General features: G+C 33.3%; 1 protein-coding gene and 1 pseudogene across 7 annotated transcripts in view; one reads left to right on the forward strand and one right to left on the reverse strand.

The window, feature by feature from the left end:
- The window catches only part of DMD (dystrophin), a 2,504,498-nt gene that overhangs the window by 1,753,989 nt on the left and 730,440 nt on the right, over positions 1–20,069 (reverse strand). The gene's annotated exons all lie outside the window — the stretch shown is intronic.
- LOC138142778 (small ribosomal subunit protein eS25 pseudogene) lies at positions 480–970 on the forward strand (annotated as a pseudogene).

Below are 20,069 nucleotides of genomic sequence, written 5' to 3' on the forward strand. Positions count from 1 at the left end.
CCTCTGGAAAATGAAAGGGTGACACTCTGTGGCTCTGAAATTATTTTGCAATTCTAAACTTACGAGCCAAAGTGACTTGCCCATGGTTTCAAAGCTAGGGATTTGAACCAGGGTCTTCTGATTCCAAGGGTTCTTTCTGAAGTTCCACACTACTTTTAGGTCTATTTGGTCTCTTTTAATCTTAGCATAAGCGTGAGGGGATTGATAAAATCAATCAACTTACCCAACCACATTTGAAGTGACTAATAAGTTATTTGATTAATCAATCATGGGCTTTAAAGTGTGGAAAAACTCCTTTGAACCAGAATGACATTGCAGACAGTATTTGGATAAGCCAATGAAACTTATTCATTCCTGAGAAGTTGTATATAAATAAATTAATCAAGAACTATAAAACTTCTAGAAATTAAAGTGGGTATGGAAATCCAGCAGAATCCTTGAGAAGGAACTGTTAGGGGCAAGAAAGGAAGAGAGGGCTTTTTGTATGACATCTTAGCTTGGAGGCAGCAGCAGCAGGAGTACTTGAAGCCTCACCATGCCTCTCAAGGATGATAAGAAGAAGAAAGATGCCAGCAAGTCGGCCAAGAAGGACAAAGATCCCATAAACAAGTCTGGGGGCAAGGCTAAGAAGAAGTGGTCCAAGAGAAAATTTCGAGACAAGCTCAACAATCTGGTTCTATTTTACAAAGCAACATACAACAAACTCTGCAAGGAGGTCCCTAACTATAAAATTATCACCCCTGCAGTAGTCTCAGAGAGACTGAAGATCCAGGGTTCTCTGGCCCAAGCAGCTCTCCAGGAACTCCTTAGTAAAGGTCTGATTAAGCTGTTTTCCAAACACAGAGCACAAGTGATATATACCAGGAACACAAAGGGTGGAGATGCTCTATCTGCTGAAGATGCATGAAATGGTTCAACATTTCTGTGTAGATTTTAAAAAATACATTTATTGGACTAAGAAAAAAAGAAAGGAGGAGAGGAAGAGATTCCTCATCTTTAGCCTTGGATTTCCTTCCTTACCTCCTTTGGCCTAGGATTAGATTAGAAGTACAGCTGAGGGGTGGCTACATGGTGCAGTGAATAGAGCACCAGACATCAAGTCAGGAGGACCTAAGTTCAAATCTGACCCCAGATACTTAACACTTAATAGCTGTGTGACCTTGGGCAAGTCACTTAACCCAGTTGCCATGCCTTCCTCCCTCCAAAAAGTAAGAAAAAAGAGAAGTACATCTGAAATTAGGAGTAGAAATACAATTATATAAACTCATTTTCCATTTTGATTCAATCATTATTTTCAAAAGGTAATTATTAATGTGAACTTGAGCATGGATACTCTAATTCATTATAATTCAACTAGATTCTGCCATAGTGAACTTCTGAAATTCATGAGATTTTCATGGTTGAACACACACATTTTTGAATTATATTATTTTATATTTTTCAGGTTTATTCAACATAATAAAAAGTGGTTTTTTTTTAAACTTCCAGGAAGCATTTACTGAATATGGAATAAAAAAATCATTTATACCTATACACATTATGCAACTTTTTCTGTTGTCTCATACCCTGCAAACTATATGCCCTAGTTTTTAATTTCATGGATTTTCCTTGAAAGAAAAGTCGGTTATTTGCTTAGTTCTTGGGGAAAATGATTTCATACAGATATGGAGAAAAGGAGGTCTCAGGAAAATAATCTATAATTTTCATTTGCTCAGATAATTTCAAAGGATCTATACATTCTGTACTGTTCAACTGAACTAAATAATAATTCATGAACATATTTTTTTGAGTAAAGAATTACAAAAAAAAATGCATGTGGTCAAAGTGCCTGGCAGACATAGAAAAATTCCCTAAATATATCATAAATAAATTATAAACAAGACAGTCATACAACTTCTGGGAAGGCAAAAATCAGTGACTGATGATGGCATGTTCTATTCCATAAAGTAAACTGTGAATTAAAACATAATGTCAATTCTATTTTCAAACAGACAAATCTCTGAGAACTACACTGAACATACTTTCCATCCTTCTATGAAGTTTTGTCTTGAACTCAACTCACTAAAAAATATTTTGACAATATAGAAGGGGAAACAAAATATCTTCATCTGCAGCTCTGTATTTACTAAAATCATTGACAGAAAACAAGTTTATCTTTACATAAAGCTCATTATTGCATAAATTTAGAATTCCTACTGGCCAAATCATGCTCCCTAAAACTATGTATCCTTTGAAAAAAAGTCTTTTATAACATAGACAACATCATATTAGGAAAATGGTAAGGAACATATTCTCCTACAAGTAGGTATATGGCTTTAGTCTTCTTCATAAAAGAAATAGCCCCAGAACCTTAACTTTACTAATATTCCTGTATGCCAAGGACTACAGAAAGATAAAAAGTATTATCAAATACAGACCTTGCTAATGTGGAAAATGATGATATGTATAATGCGGAATTCAGGTGGAGGCAGTACAGAAATGAAATGCAACAAAATTATACCTATGATCAATGGGGATTACTCTGAAATAATGGAGGCAGGGGTTAATCAGAATATTCATTTAGCTAGTGATATAAAATTAAAACACTAGGCCTAAGCAGAAATTTTAGGAAAGTACTCCCTTTCTATGTTCATTTTTAAAATCTCCTGTGTTCTAGTGATGTTCTGCTATAAATGAGTAATTTGACTTTAGGGAAGTTACTTCACTCTAAGGCTTCATTCCCGCTCCCCACACACATACACCCCAAATCTAAAGGGAAGACATTAGACTAGCTGAATTAGACTCCATTGGACACTAAAATGCTATTATGTGGCAATTTTTTCATATTATTTTCTCTTCTTCATTCTCAGTCTAATCTGTGACTAAGAAGCACAAAGTTCATGATTTAAGGAAAGCAGAAAATTAGCAAAAAATAGTCATTCTGAATTAACAATATTTTTTTCCACTGTTCTTTGGGAATCTACTCATAGCCAGTGGATGAAAGTGAGTGAATTCTCAGTATTTTCTGTTGAAAGATGATGATCATAAAAACATTTTTAAATTTTGCTTTGCGACATAAATAATATTTTATATTTATAAATAATATTTTATGAGCGAGGCTTGTAATGATTATGCATTATCCTATCATAATTATTTGGTACAAAGAAAACTTCTGGGATTTTTGCCCAGATAATTTGACTCATTTTTTCCCTAGGTTTCCTATATATAATCAGTAACTAGAGATTCTTCCTTTATAATGTCTCTAAGATATACTTCTTTTACTCCATGCCAATTATCACCATCCTAGTCAGATTTTCACGTATTCATTCTTGAACTTTTGTAATCAACACTGAGGTGACCTCCCTATCTCCAGTCTTTAGAATTGCAGGTTCAAGTAATCAGGGCTTGAAGGGACCTTAGATCTAGATCATCTAGTCTCAGTCTCACATTTTAAAGATGAAGAAAACTGAGTTTCAGAAGGATGATGCTGGGCGGCTAAGTGGTGCAGTTAGTAAAGCACCAGCCCCAGAGTCAGGAGGACCAGAGTTCAGTTCCAGCCTCAGACATTTAACACCCCCCCCCCACACACACACACACATGCAAAAAAAAAAAAAACAAAAAAACTAGCCATGTAACCTTGGGCAAGTTACTTAACCCCAATTGCCCTCCAAAAGGCAAAGAAAATAAGAATAAAAAATAAAAAAAGGATGATGTGCCTAGCCATCCATGTTTAGCCAGGTATAAAACAGTTTTATAATATAAATAGAATAGAATCTTTCAAACTCTAAATTTTACACTCTTTATTCTGATCAATTACAATGCTATACAAATCAAAGTTACATATGTTTATAGGTAGAATTTAAATGAATCAATGTCAAAAAAAGAAACTGAATAACCCATAGAGGAATTTTCAAATACAGAAATACTAGTAATAGATGGATATGCAAGTTATGTCTATCAAAGTCAAAGAAACATTATTCTAAAATAAAATAAAACATTTACAAAATAGAAAAATAGTCCCACCAAATTTCTTCTATGAGACAAATACAGTTACTGACACCTATAGCAGGAGAACAAAAAATAAAAGAAAGTCATAGACCAATAACTGTAATATATATTATCACAAATATTATTAAAATATTAGTAGTATATATACTATGACCAAGTTGGATTTATATCAAGAATAGAAGACTAATTGAATATTAAAAAAACTGGAAATATTAACAGACCATCTTAATGACAAAACTAAATGTCCAATGATTTTATGAATGGTTTGAGAAATGCCTTTAACAATACTCAATGTTAGAAATTAAATATATATGTGTGTGTATATATGTATATATATGAATAAATTGAAATTCCCTTAATGTTGAAAACAATATTAATCTAAAACCATGAGTTAGCATTATCAGTAATGGAGAAATCAAAGGCTTTTACAATAAGATTAGGGGTAAAACAAAGGTGCCCATTGTTATTATTATTTTACATAGTTCTTGAATGCTAGGTATAACAATAAGAAAGTAAATTAAATAAGTATAGGCAAAAAGGAAATACATTTATTACTTTTTGCATGTAACATTATGATTTCCTCTGAGAATCCTAGAGAAGCAACTAAAATTAAGTGAAACAATAATGTGAAAGGTAGAAGGAAACAGACTGCATTTCCCTGCCTCTCTGCATAAGGGAGGGCCCTTTCCACAAAATCTGCCTTTCTGTATATTTCCATCAAGTCAAAAGAACCTAGCTTGTGAAAATAAATGTCATTTCCAAACCATTCTGATTTTACTTTGGCTATTTTTCTCATCATTCCCCTTCCAGTTTTAACTCTGTCTCTGAGACCCTGGATTATAATAGCTAAGCTTTTGCCATATTTTGCCTGGAATCTGACATACACACCACTTCCTGGCATTTGTAAGCAAGCCATTGTATCCTTGTGTAATCCACTTTTCTTTTTCTCCTTTATTATGTTTTAATTAGAATTTAAATTTCTTGAGAGCAGTGACTATCATGCTTACTTGCATTTGTCTCTCTAATGATTAGCACATTGCAAACACTACATAAATTAAGTTCAGACCAATACCTTACACTAAATATCACAATAACCTCCAAAAGAGTAAAGGTCATATCATCAACAAATTAAAGGAAAAGAGGAGACAGTTTTCATAATTAAAGAGCAGAAAAGGGAAAGAGGTTCACCGGAAAAAAAATCGATAGGTTTTATGTCATGTAAGTCAAAGATTCTGCACAAACATAATAAATGCAGTTACAATCAAAAGGAAAAATGTAAAAAGAAAAATCTTTGTAGGAAATTTATCTTAGAGGGTATGATATCTAAGATACAGAAGGAATTGACACAAATGAAGATCAAGAGCCATTCCCTAATGGGCAAATTGTCAAAGCCTGTTAACATGTAATTTTCAAAAGAAAGGAAAACAATAAAAAACTATTTAAAATACTCCAAATTACTAATAATAGGAAAAATGAAAATTAAAATACATGTAAGGTTTCTAACTCACACTCATCAGATAGGTAAAGATGACAAAAGTAGAGAATGGCAATTATTGAAGGGTATGTAGGAGGAAAGGAAAACAAATGCATTGTTGGTGAAGATCTAACTTGGTCCAACCATTCTGGAAAGCAACTTAGTGTTGTATCAAAAAAAAAATCTTTAATTGTGCATGTCTTTATTTGAATGAAACCCTTATCAGGCATACATACACAGAAGACCAAATAGAAAAAAGAAAAATGACCTGTATTTGCACATCTATTTGTAGCAGTATTTTTTATTTAAAACAGGAAAAACAGTGAATACTTTTTAAATGATAAATGACTAGCTGAACAAATGATGGTATATACAAATACATACATATTTGTGCATATATAATGGGATATTATTTTGCTGTAAGAAATTATAATAAGATGCCACATCCACCCCCAAACTGGATTAGGGAAAGGCTATGTTGACAGTGGCTTCCTGGTCACCTGAGGACATAAAGGGTTCTACCCAAGGGAGATCAATGTCCTTTTGATTTGATGGCTACTTGAAAAGCACATGAGTTAATATGGCCTGTTGGAATGATTAGACAAGGGTTTGTTTATGTGTAGAAACTAGGTGCCACTATATACTTATTGCATATCTTTGCTAGGTTGAACTAAGAACATCTCTTGTTTTTTAAGTATTCAGTGCCTCATTCTACATGCCATATTTTATCCCAACATTAAACCTGAACTAATAGAACAAACAGCTAGTGAAAAGATGCCCCTAAAATGATGGACTCAGAAAAACTTGTGAAGACATGTATGAATTAATAAACAGTCAAGTGAGTAGAAGGAGGAAAAAATATATTTGATCATTATTGCATTGTAAAGAAAGGCAACTTTGGAAGACATTAATATTCATATAAATGCAATAGTCAACCACAACTCCAAAAGAGTGAAAATTAAACAAAGTAACTCCTGATTAAAGAAGTGAAAGACAGGGGTGGCTAGATGGTTCAGTGAATACAGCACTGGTCCTAGAGTTAGGAGGACCTGAGTTCGGATCCAGTCTCTGATACTCAACACAAAAACTATCCATGTGACACTGGGCAAGTCACTTAATCCCAATTGCCATAAAAAAAAAAGCAAAAAAAAAAACAAGTCAAAGACAGAAGGAGGGGAAATTTCAGACATGGTCAATAGCTTTGTTTTACTTAGTTATACTTATTTGTTACAATAGTGGGCTTCTATTTGGGGGGCAGTTAAAGGTTGGGCAGATATCAAGGTGTGGCAAAAAGGTCGAGGAAATAAGAAGAAATACATAGGAGAAAAGTGAAGGAAGCTTAGAAGTGGATACATACAAATAAGGCAATTTTGTTATTATCATCTTAAAATTAATATATACTTTTATGTAATAGAAGCCCATGTTTAATATATGTTATTTTTGTATCAAAACATTCATGTTTGTTGGTGTTAGTTCTAAGAAAAAAAGAATATTTTCTTTGTAAAATAAATTAAAAGTGGGCAACTATGTGGTCCTGTGAATAGAGCACTGGTCCTGCAGTTAGGAGGACTTGAGTTCAAATTCGGCATCAGATACTTGACACACTAACTGAGATCTTGGGCAAGTCACTTCACCCCAATTGTGTTGCTTTCCCCCCCCTCAAAAAAATGAAATTTGAAGTAACCTAAAAGAAAAAAGAAAAACAATATGCCTGTATATATGATATTCAAATCAATTCAACAAATACTGATCTACTCTTTTTGAGTCTTAAGGGTTAGGGGTGGGGCACAAAGTTCATATTAGAGCTTGTTAGAAAGACTATAATATGACTATAATATAAAAACAGAAATACATGTGAAGCTTAAAGGAGAGTATGAGGTCCTGAGAAAAAAGTCAATTACTGTCAAGGAGAATCAAAATAGCATTCATAGAGGAAGTAGGATTTGAGCTATGCTCTAAAGGCTGGGTATAAAGTTAGTGATGGAATTATACTGGAGGGCTCTCTAGGTAGTGGGAACAGCACGAACAAAGATAGAAAGCCGTGAAAGCATGGGATATGAGCAACTCTCTTTCATGGATTCAAATAGTATAGAAAATCAACACATTGATTCAAATGGCATAGAGTTTATGGATGTGACTTGACTGTGATAAGACTGATAAAGGCAGGATATTTGCAGATTAGGAAGAGCGTTAAATTATAGGCTATGGTGTTTGGATAGTATTCATACAGAAAAAAGAGAATAGTTGAATATTTTGAGCAAAAGAGTGACATAACCAGTCTATTCATAAAGAAGATAAGTCAATCATAGATCTAGAACTGGAAATTGGAAGGAGTAAAAACTTGAGCTTGTTAGACAGCTCTTCTAAAGGGCTGTGCCAGGATGATAACAGTGAGATTAAATGTCTTCAATAGATTGATAATATTTAGTAATAGTTATGTTTAAAAGAGACTATAAAGAAAAAAAAAAAGATGATTCAATATTGCCATATCATTGGAAATAACATTATAACTATCTAATCAAGAAGCTTCTTTTCTTGCAGAATAATAGTCATTTATATTTTATTAGATATGAAATTCAAAGTAAAAAAATAAAATAGCATGTATTTTCAATTCTGCCCAGCATTTGTCTTATTTTCCTTAACTAATTTACTTCTTTAGTTGAGAATCCTTTAGAAAACTGTCACTATTAAGTGCAAATGAAACATGGTTTTAATGAAATATTAAAGCTTTTACTGAAAATGCATGCTCCCAGCCTTTTCAACAATCAAATCATTACAGCCTAAACATATCACAAATGATATCTACAATAGGATACTCTAAGGTCCCCAGAAAAGATTTTGAAATCTACTTTCAGTATATAGTACTTTAATGAAAACACATACATATGCAAATGATGGAATTTTTCCTGCTTTTTTCTTACATAAAGCTTTACTGATCATCATTTAGTATTTAAGTAAAGAAATAAGGCTCCTTCTTGTAATAGAATAGAATAGGCTACATCCTTTACATATTGTTTGAGATAAAAAATGTATAATTTTGGGAAATGTGTTACAAAAGAGGAAATTATGTGTTACAAAAGAAATTATGAAACCAAGGGCTTCTTCACCCTCAACTCATTAGAACTACTATTTTTTCTTTCAAATCTTAATTCAATATGTAAAGCATACTCTATTAAATCTGTTAGTTTTTTTTTATTGATTTTAATCCAATGATTTTATATCTTTTATCATACCTGAACATTGGACAATCTACCCCACAGTAACTAAAATAACAGTTAGAATTCTAAATAGATGATTCTGCATACATCTACTAGTTGCTTAGTAATTCAGATTGTGTTTTTATAAATGATTCCTAAATGAGTTAACATATTAGAATATTTTTTTAATTGAAGCAACAGATTCTACTTCTTATAGATATGTGATATGGGAATGGGAATTTAAGATCTTCCCTGCCCCTAGGCCCTTTGATAGGCTTAATTGACTCTGAGAACCTTCCTTGATTTGAAAATATACTCTGCCCCCTAATAGGCTGAATTGGTCACATGGAGCCTGTGGCCTGTTTTTCAGGAATGGTCCACACCTCAATACTTCCTCATTGTGAAGTGGGTCAAGAGGGTTGTGGCATTCTCTGAGCCAGGAGAAGGCTATATATACCCTGATGTGAGATTTAGTTTTGGGGCTCATTTGAGAAGAGTTTTATGATTTGACCAGATGAGGCTCTGGGCAGCCGTTGAGATCCCTCTGTCTTTGAAAACCAGATGTTGGTGCTTCCCTCTCTGGTAACTGAATAGGTATGGATGTAATGGTCAGACAGTTGGAAGCCTGTCTGCTGATGTTTCTCTGTATTAATTGTCTGCTTATAACTTGTTTGTATTCTCTGAAGTTCGGGGTGCTGACCTTTTCCCCCTGAACTAGGTAGATGACATATGTTTGATTAAAGCAAGATTGTTAACCCATTCTGAGGTGCTTTCCTTTAGAAAAGCAGATCTAAGAACCTGTGTTGGCAGCCACCCTGGGTATGCTAGGTTACTTGCTGGTAAAATATGCTCATATAAAGCATAAGTTATCAACACTAGATGTTTCTGAAGAGTCTATAGACAAGTCTAATGACTTTTAAAAGTTTATAAAATATGGTGTAGTTGTAGCAGTACTGGGCTGGAAGTCAGAAGGTTGAGCTTATAAAAATAGTGATAGTTCATATTTATGCAGCAAATATTTAAAATCCTAATTGGAAGGTCTGTCACCTTGTAATCAGTTGTGTGACATTAGTCAAGTCATTTTACCTACTCATCTTTAAAATAAGGCATTTGAACTAAATGATCTATGAGGTCTCTTCTACCTCTTACATATTATGGGAAATAAATGCTGTCATAAGGCAGTATTATGTCATGCTACTCCATTATATTCTTCCATAATTATGTACAATAAGCTAGTGTCCAGATAATGTGATATTTTAATAATAATATTAAAGTATAATTGACACAAAGGTGCTACCCTGTTCTAATAAAGTTCACTTTATTAATCTCATTAGTGGTGTGTGAAAAAAAAATTCAATTTCTGCCCCTACAAATGTGTATTCTCATAAACAATATCTACCACACTGTTTGTTCCTTGGTCTGTTGGGATCCTTTGTTTAGAAAGTCTCTATGTCTATCCTTTCCATTTACCAGTTAAGACTTTGTCAGTCTTTGTTTTTAAAGAGATATGTACAAGTTTCTCTGTCTCCGTCTCTCTGTCTCTCTCTGTCTCTGTCTCTCTCCCTTTCCCTTTCTCTGCCCTCTCCATTTTTGTGTCTGTATACTTATAAAATTAAACTTTTGCAATTTCTCTTTTAAGAATACTAAAAGAGGGGTGGCCAGGTAGCACAGCAAGTAAGAGCACCGGCTCCAGTGTCGGGATGACCTGGGGATTGAATCCCAGGCTCAGACACTTAGCACCCACCCAGAAACACCTGGCCGTGTAACCTTGAGCAAGTTACTTAACCCCAATTGCTTAGGGGCAGCCAGGTGGCTCCGAGAGTAAGAGCATCAGCTCCAGTGTCGGGATGACCTGGGGATCAAATCTGGGCTCAGATACTTAGCAACACACCCAGAAATAACTGGCCATGTAACCTTGAGCAAGTTACTTAACCCTGATTGCTTAAAAAAAAAGAATACTAAAAGAAACTATATTTTTATAATGTATTCACAATTGTAACAACTTTATTATTATTTAAAAATTCTTAGAATATCTACACAGATTTAAAAATATGTATATTTTCCTGGAAAATATTAATAATATAATCTCTCTTGGGTATCTGATATCATTAATTTTTAAAGAAGGCAGTATAAATTATTTTAGACATATATAGTTATAGAGGTAAAATCTAAATTATATTTATTTTTATTTATATGTTTTCAGAGACATTTGTACATATATGCACATGTAATGTACTTATCCTTGCATATGATTAAAATAAATTTGTACTACTTTATTATGTAAATGAATAGCCACAGCTAGCCAATATATAGTAGTACTCTTAATATTTACATGGGGTAAAACTTACTTAAATTTTTTAAAGATAATCTAATAATTTTAAAAGAATATTACATTAAACTTTAATTCAAATTCATATTGTTAGTTATTATAAATGTGTATGTATATACAAGTGCATACATGCACACAGTTTCTTTCCTGTGTATATGTGAGTATATTATTTTCCAACTTTATGAATCATGAGTCAATAAAGATATTACCTTTTTAAAGATTATAAAACTCATGTCTGAATGTGAATTTATATGTCAAGTTTTATTCATGTCAGAAGGGCAATATTCTTTACAACATCCTCTACTAAGAGGTCGTCTATTTTTCATTTAAAGCCTTCAAGTGAGGGGGAATACAAATCTTACTATATCCAATTACATTTTGGATAGCTGTAATTTTTCAGAAGCTCCTCCCCCCAGTCCCCCTGCCACATACACACCTTATAATGAGATCAAATGTGATCCTTCAGCAACTTCTATTTATCACTCATGGGATGAGGTGGTGTTTCTACCATTCCTGTTCTAAATTTGATAACTGATAATAACAATCACATCCTATCCCATGCCTTCCATACAGTATTAAGGCCTATTATCTCAGATTCAGTAGAGTCAACACCCAAATTGACTTTACATGATATTCCAGCATCTGTTTTCTAGGGGAGAAAGAAAAAGACCTAGCTTGTCACTGATTTTGTATCTTATTTTCATAGCATTATTCTTCCCAGTATTAGGAAAGAAGTATACACTTTCTAGTTTCACTACCAATTTTCCCTGTTCCTTTCTCTTTTCCATTCTTTTCTTGTTCAGCGGCAATTTGTTCTTATGAATTCAGGACTTATAGATTTTAAAGACAGGTTAAATGATATGTGCAAAAAGTTTTATTGTCACAATATGCAAGAGACTATTGGGATGAAACATCTCTCTCAAGGTAATAATAGTGCCAGTCTCACAGGAATTTTTGCACAGGCTCTACACCACTTTAATACGTTAAGAGTATACATACTACATGCAGACTGACGACAATTGGTTCCAGGAAGCCATGCCCATGGAGGAAAATGCTTGAAAATTGCTCCCATTCAAGCACTCAAAGACAGAATAAAAGCAAAATCAGATATTTTGTATATGATTTAGAGAATATCTTAAATGGATTTACTAAATGCTTAAGCTTCACCTTAAAATTGTGGCTAATAAAAATATGTAATCTCTAAGATCTTTTCCACATATCACAAAACATTAATTCATATTATTTTTTGCTTAGACATAGCTCTTAGCTAGAGCAGCCTGACACAGAATTCCATTTTAAAGACATAATGTTGTGAAATTACAAAATAAAAATTCTAGCAACTGATTTCTTTAATTTTGATACCACTTGTATATTTCACATCTTATCCATAATGTGTGATTCATTTTTTTTATTAGGAACTTGGGAAAAAAGTGAAAGAGAATTGTATCTCTCATACCACATCAGATAAAAATGAGAAGAGGGAAATAACTCTCCTCTCCATAATTTCAAATAACTCCAAAATATATTAAAACTCAGAATCTACAACCACCAGGGTGCTTATTCATCCTTCTCTTCTGTGGATATCCAACCTATGGTAAAAGCTCTCTTCCCAATTCCACAATTTAGGAGAATCAAATGAATTCCCTAGAAGATCCATTTTGGGCTTCCTGGACACATCCTTTGGGATATTTTCTTTAATTCAAAAAATTAAAGAAAAGATATTCCGTGACTTATGGTCATATAGCATTGCAGGCAGAAAATGAACATTTAATAAGATCTGTCTTTAGAAGGCAGGAACAATTTGGAATCATTAAGGAACTGTGTAATTTCCCAAATACTATCCAGCTAGTTTTTCCTCCTTCTTTAATTCAGAACCCAACCAAGTTCTCTTTCAAGATACATGTAACTCATTATATGGACTGCTCATTAAAGAGTATTTTATAATCTGAGACACACATACATACACACATACACACACACACACACACACACACACACACATATATATATATATTTCACATTTACATTTGCATATATATGTATACACATACACATTTGCATCTATCCCTTTGCAATACTATAGATCTCACTGAGTGAGGACCCTATACTACTCAAGATTTAACAGAATGACCACAATGCTTTTTGAAATTTTACATCTCAAAAAACCCCCTACAAATCTATAGTGGACCCCATTTGCATCTGAATATTGTACAGGCTATCAGCCATGACAGTGATAAACAACTCTGGTGAGTATGTCTCTTCTTGATAAAAAGAATATCTTTGAATAAAGTTGTTTCTCTGTTTTAAATTATGTAACCTTCAGGAAACCACTCAGGGATTGAATTTAATAATGTTTCCAAAAAGAAAGGTTCTGAAGCAGTGGAAAATATCAGGAAAGATACTCCCCAAAAGGCAACTGACTCATAAGAAAAATGCTTTCATGCTATTCTTTCAGAAAGGATGGAGAGTTGTGGGTGAGATGTAAACACAGAGAGACAATTTCAGAATTGTTTAAAATGTTATTTCCAAAAAGTAGTGTTAGTGTTCCCATATCACCATGGAATGAAGTTGTGAGTGGATACCTCTGAAGATTTGTCTTTAGCCCTGTGGTATTTTATAATTTATTTCAATGAATTGGATAATATAACTATCAAATATTTAGATGTCACAAAGATAGAAAGACTCACACCCTGAATGACAAAGTCAGAATCTTTCAAATAGTAGTTCAAAAAGACAGAATATTGGGTCAGATTCAATAGGAAAAAAATATTAAAACTTACTCTTGATTTTTAAGTTTTATTTATGCCTTTGTTTTTAAATTATGATTATTTATGGATGTAACTCTTTCTACCACTCTCCCCTCCAGGCATCTTTTATAACAAATAAAAAGAAGAAAGCAATACAAAATGAGTGACAACACTGGAGATTATAAGAAGCATTACACACTGAAAGTCCCCTACTTCTTAAAAAAAAAAGAGAAGTCAGTGCCTTTCCTCTTCTCTGGGATCAAGAATGGTCATTATAATTAAAAAGCATTTAAATTTATCATTTTTCTTTTCTTTTTAAAGAATGGATTATTTATTTTTAACATTCTTTAAAAACATTTTGAATTTCAAGCTCTCTCCCTCCCTCCAGCCCTTCCCACACACATTAAGAAGGCAAAAAAATATGATATAAACTATACATGTGAAGTCATGTAAAATATATTTCCATATTAGCCATATTGCAAAATTAAAAAAAAGTGTAAAATAGATAATTTCAATTGCATTAAGTTAAAAAGGGTTTGCACAAATAAAACAAATGTAGCCAAGATCAGAATGAAAGCAGAAAATAGTGATAAAAATTTTGTAGGTAGTTTATCAGATAAAAATCTTATCTATAAAATGTATAAAGAACTTTGTCAAATCTATGAGAAAATGAATAATCCCCCAAATGATAAATGGTCAAAAGGATATAAATGGGAATTTTCTGATAAATAAATCAAAACAATTTATACTCATATAAAAAAATTCACCAAATCTTTATTGATTAGAGAAATGCAAATTTAAAAACCTTGAGATATCATTTCATACCTACTAGAATAGCATAGAAGGAGAAAGTGACAAATGTTGGATGGGGATATAGACAAAGTGGGACACTATTTCATTTGTTGGTGGAATTGTGAAATGATCCAACCATTTTGGAGAGCAATCTGTAATTAAACTACCTATTCCCTTTGACTCAGTCTATTTCTGAAGATACTGAGGGAAAAAGGGAAAAGAACCTATATGTTTTTTTGTGGTGGCAAAGAACTGGAAATTGAAGGAATGTCCATCAACTGGAGAATGGCAGCACAAGTTGTGTTATATAATTTATTCCTGACCCTTTTCTTCCACTTCCTTGTTGGTAAAATAGGTTTATATACCTAATTTAATGCATATATATATATATATATTCTCCCTTCTTTGAACCAGTTCAAATAAGAGTGAGGTTCAAGCTTTGCTTGCCGCATAACACCCTTTTCCTCTCCGCTATAAAAGATCTTCCTTGCTCACTTCTTCAGTGTGAGATAATATTACCCATCCTACCTCTCCCTTCTCCCAGTGCATCACTCTTTCTCATTCCTTCAATTGTTTTTGAGATTATTCCAATATAACTGATTCCTACCCATGGCTTCTGTCTACATAAGCTTCTTACTGCTCTAATAATTATAAAGTTCTTATGAAATTATATATACATGTGTGTATGTGTGTATATACACATACACATGCATACACACATACATTTCCATGTAATAAGATAAACAGTTTAACTGCATATATGGGTATTAGTAAAACTATATCCTGACATCTTGGAGGAGAACAGTACTTCTCTCTGTTCTGAACAAAACTAGAACCTTAGAGAAAATCCCTATTCTATTTGGTTGTTGCTAGATACCTAAGTCCTTGTATTTATACTTGAAAGACTCATGCTATGATTCCTCTTAAGAGGAGGGATGAAGCTGCTTAAGATTGTTCTAAATACTTCATTTACAACAACCCTGGGTTGTGGAAGGAGAATCATGTTTTATACATGCTAGAATTGTTTCCAATATTGTAGAGATAGAAGGGAGAAGAACCCCCTTTGAATTAATAAAGTGTTTCTTTTGAATCTTAATTTTTTCATTCTTCACAAGTATTTCATTGCATTTCATTGTGACGTCTGAATTCCTTCATTGTACTAAAGTAGACAGAGTTCAAAACAATTATTTAACCAGTTATCCATGAACAATCAATTCTGGGCTTCTGTATCTTCTTTTTCTCTATCCTCTCTTAATTGACTCCTCAGTTGCACTGGGGTCAATTCTCATCTCTAGGATAATACATATACAATAAAAGTCTTTTTTTCCTTAGAATTTGGGGTTTCCCAACTTCCCACCGATGTCCTAGCCACATCCTCAGAACATCTGGTGGCAGTGTCCTCAGAAGAAAATATGGACATGTGGATGCAGGGTTCAGCATGGTTAAGAGAACTATTGGGGCACCCCACAAATAAAAGGATGTCCAGCAACTAGGATCTGTGAATTACTCTTTGCTATGTGTACTCTCTGAACTGGAAACTTTTTTTTCCTCCCTAAGACTGCCTCTTCAAACTTCTCTATTTTTGCTAAGGATATCACCATTTTAGTTAATTTTACAACCTTATTGTCATCCTTGATTTTTTTTCACATTTCCTCTTCCCAAAATCCAGTCACACTTGTCAATTCTGACTCTGTCTCATTTGTTGGACACATTCATTTCTTTCGATTCCCACAATCTGAACCTTAGTTCGTCACCCCTTACCTAGATTATTACAATTGTCCCCAATTGCTCTCTCCTCTCTCCAATCCATTCTCCTCATAGCTGCCAAAGTAAGGTTATGAAGAAAAGTTCTGACTACATTGTTCTTCTGAGTTTCTTATTATCTGTAGCCTAAAATACTAGTTTCCTAGCTTTGACTTTAAAATCCTTCCTAGTTTGACTCCAGCCTATATTTTCAAACATATTTCATATTACTCCTCTTCAGGAAAACTGTATTCAAGTCAAACTAGCTCACTTGAACTTTATTCCTTGAGCTTTACATTCTGTATCCTGCCTCTGAGACTTTCCACTGACTATATCCCACCTACCTGGAATGCACTTTACTCTTCATCAATTTCCTAACTTCCTTTAAGTTTCATTTCAGGTACTATGTCTTATGGGAAAGTCTTTTCTGATCTCAGTAGCTGTTAGCATTCTACTTTTCTCAAAATATATTACATATATGTATCTATATTATGGCCCACCACCCTTTCTCACCACCATCACCATCACCACCACCACCACTCACACACACACACACACACACACACACACACAGAGTAGAATGTGAGCTTTTTGAAAGCTTTTCATGAGAATTTCTATCTGCAATACCTTGCACAAAAGCACATAAAAACAATTCTTGATGAGCTATGTAGGATTTGAGAATATGACTCCACTGCATATGCTTGAGTATATAATGGAATGGAAAATCATTTCATTAAATGCTTATTATGTACCAAGTAATCAGTTAATAAACAATTATTAAGAACCTATAATGTGCCAAGTACTGTGCTAAGTGTTAGAGACACAAAAAGAGGCAAAAGGCAATTGCTGCTTTCACAACTACTATGACTAAGTGCTAGGAATACAATAAGAAAAGTAAGGTAGTCCCTTGTCTCAAAGAGCTCACATTTCAATCATGTACGAAGAGTTCAGTTGCAGGTTAGATGGCAAATCCCCAGAGTCCTAAAGGACCACTGTTAGAAAGAGGATATTCTGAAAGGATCTAGGTAGGTGGGCTTTAGTTTGGTATTCCTGGGAGAAGTTCCTATTTGGACAATGGTTTTTATTGTATGGTACTATTTGGTGCTGTCTGGGTAGTTGAGTTTGAGAGTGGAAAGATGACTCATCTATCACATAATATCAGACATTCATATATTAAAATATTATGTTAGATTGCTTGGAAGTAGAAATAAGTGTTTGATGACCTTCTGATTATTTTGAACATTATGTAATCACAAAACAGGAAAATATGGTTCACTTTTGCAAATACTATATGATAGTCTACAAAGACACTAATCAACTGAGAGCTACAGAGCATATAAAATACTGCTTTTTATAGCTTGATATTTTTAATGACTTAATAAACCAAAATGTAATCTTATAGGATTTCTTCTTGTGAGTTGTCTCACAGGTACCTGTTACGATTACCTTAATAAATGTAACTATTGAGACAATGAATTAGAAGGCTCTGGTTTAGGAAAAACATATCAAGAAATTATTTTTAAAATTTGTTTTTGCTTTTTTTTGGATGGGGGAAGGTAGTGCAATTGGGGTTAAGTAACTTGCCCAAGGTCACACAACTAGTTTTTGTGTGTGTGTGTGTGTGTGTATTTTAAGTGTCTGAGGCTGGATTTGAACTCAGGTACTCCTGACTCCAGGGCCAGTACTCTATTCACTGAGCCACCTAGCTGCCCCAAGAAATTATTTTTTTATAAGAAAGCTGTAAGTAAAGCTTTTCCCCAAGTGGTTTTATTTGGGGGGGGGGGGTTGTAGGGTTAGGAGTCCAGACTTATGACTCCATTGGTTTAGGGAATTCCTAATATTAAAATTCTTCTAAACAAGGTCAGCAATTTCCCATTAATTTATTGTCTTAGGGAGTTGCCTAGGAGGGTCAGAGAGCTTACTGGACTTCCCCAAGGTCATATAGCTGGTATGCATGAGAGACATTCAGATCTTCCTTCCTGTGTCATTTATTACCTGTTTGAACTTAGGAAAGTCACTCAGTCTCTGTGTTCCTCATTTCCCTTAAAGGTAAAATGAAGGAGATTAGACTACAAGACTTCTAAGATGACTTAGAAGCCATGTAGTCTAATCTCCTTCATTTTATCTGTAAAACTGCATCTTGATAGGATGTACTACCAATAATTTATTTTTTTTAATTATGCTTTATTGTAAGGGTAGAGGGAGTTTCCTCATCTGGGATTTCCATATGGCGATGGAATCATAGGTTCAATAATCAATAATATGATGATGATGATGATAATTTTTCTAAAGATAGTATTGTACTATTAATTTTACCCTTTTTATACAATATTATATATTAGCTTATTACTACCCAAAAATAAATTTATCACACATTACAGATGTTATAATGATAGAAAATAAAATGATTAAGGAAGAAAAGTCTCAAAAAATATTCAGTGTCTTAAAACTTCCTCCAAAAGGAACATATTAATATACACAAACTAAGCATAAATAATCATATTTGTTATTCTCTCTTAATGTACATAATATAAAATATTATATCAGGACACTTATTTTACTTGGTGATAGATTTTTGCTCCTTTTCTCTCATATCACTACTTATGGAAACCTATCCATGGCAACAGCATAATAATGGAAAGATACAAGCCTTTGATTTCAATTTAAGACTTACCCCAGATATATAATAGCTCTTTGACAATGTCCAATTCCTTCAACCTCTCTGTGCCCCAGACCAAACTCTTAACACTTTAAGTTAAAGATAATTTACATATGTGCAGCTGGGGAGGGACTTGTAATTTTCCCACAGGAATGAAGTTACATCACTAACCTCTCCCTACCTCTCAAAAAGATAGATACAAATATATAAATAAATAAATACAAATATACATAAATAAATACAAAACAGAAACTTACATGTTTTTTAGAAGAATTCACTATGGTATATTTTGCAGAATTTTCTGCCTCAAAGGAATCAATTTGATAATTAAAGAACAATCACTCTTACCTATTTAGTTATTACAAAAAAACAGACACTCCATGTGTACTGAATCTGTCAAAATCAAGAAAACTATAACACACTTATATGAAACAAATTCTTATAAATCATGGGAGCATGCATGTATAAAGATCATTGTGCTGAAAAGGATGCACAGCATATGGTTTCAATATTCTCTTTTTGATTCACAAATTAAAACACCCCCAAATCATCTACCTGTTCTGAGAACTCCTTGGAGGAATTTGGTGGATCAAGAGGGGATGGAACAATAAGAGAGGAAAAAGGGGGTAGAGCAAGAATAAAATTTCATTGTACACAATCACAAAGTCAGAGTTTAAAGTAGGTAGTGTGTTTTTTTTAATAGCACATTAATGGATAAACTATTCCAACCCATTCCACTTTCTCTATCCTTACTCTTTTGTAATGCCATGCACAGAAGCTTTCCAGAAGAATGCTTCTTCTAAAAGAACAGCTTTTTAAGATTCTGATTACTCCATATAGTGATCACTCTATTTATTCCATAACAAATCAAAGCAAAACATCCATGGAAAATCAAGGTACAGCATTCACAATATTCAACTTATCACAGAAAATCACAATATAATATTCACAACATAGTCTCAAAGTAAAATAGTCACTTTTAAGTTAATTCAATCAGTTACTTATCAGTAATTTCAAAGTACAATAGTCAAAGTCTTCCACTCTTGGGGCAAAGTCTTGATTAACTCAATCAGTCACTTATCAATAACAATATCTCAAAGTACTCAAAGTACAATCAGTCACTTATTCAGCAAAGTCTTAC

Source organism: Petaurus breviceps, unplaced genomic scaffold (assembly GCF_028583685.1).
Source record: "Petaurus breviceps papuanus isolate PSGF00001 unplaced genomic scaffold, PetGlider_PUasm1.0 90603, whole genome shotgun sequence".
NCBI lineage: Eukaryota > Metazoa > Chordata > Mammalia > Diprotodontia > Petauridae > Petaurus > Petaurus breviceps.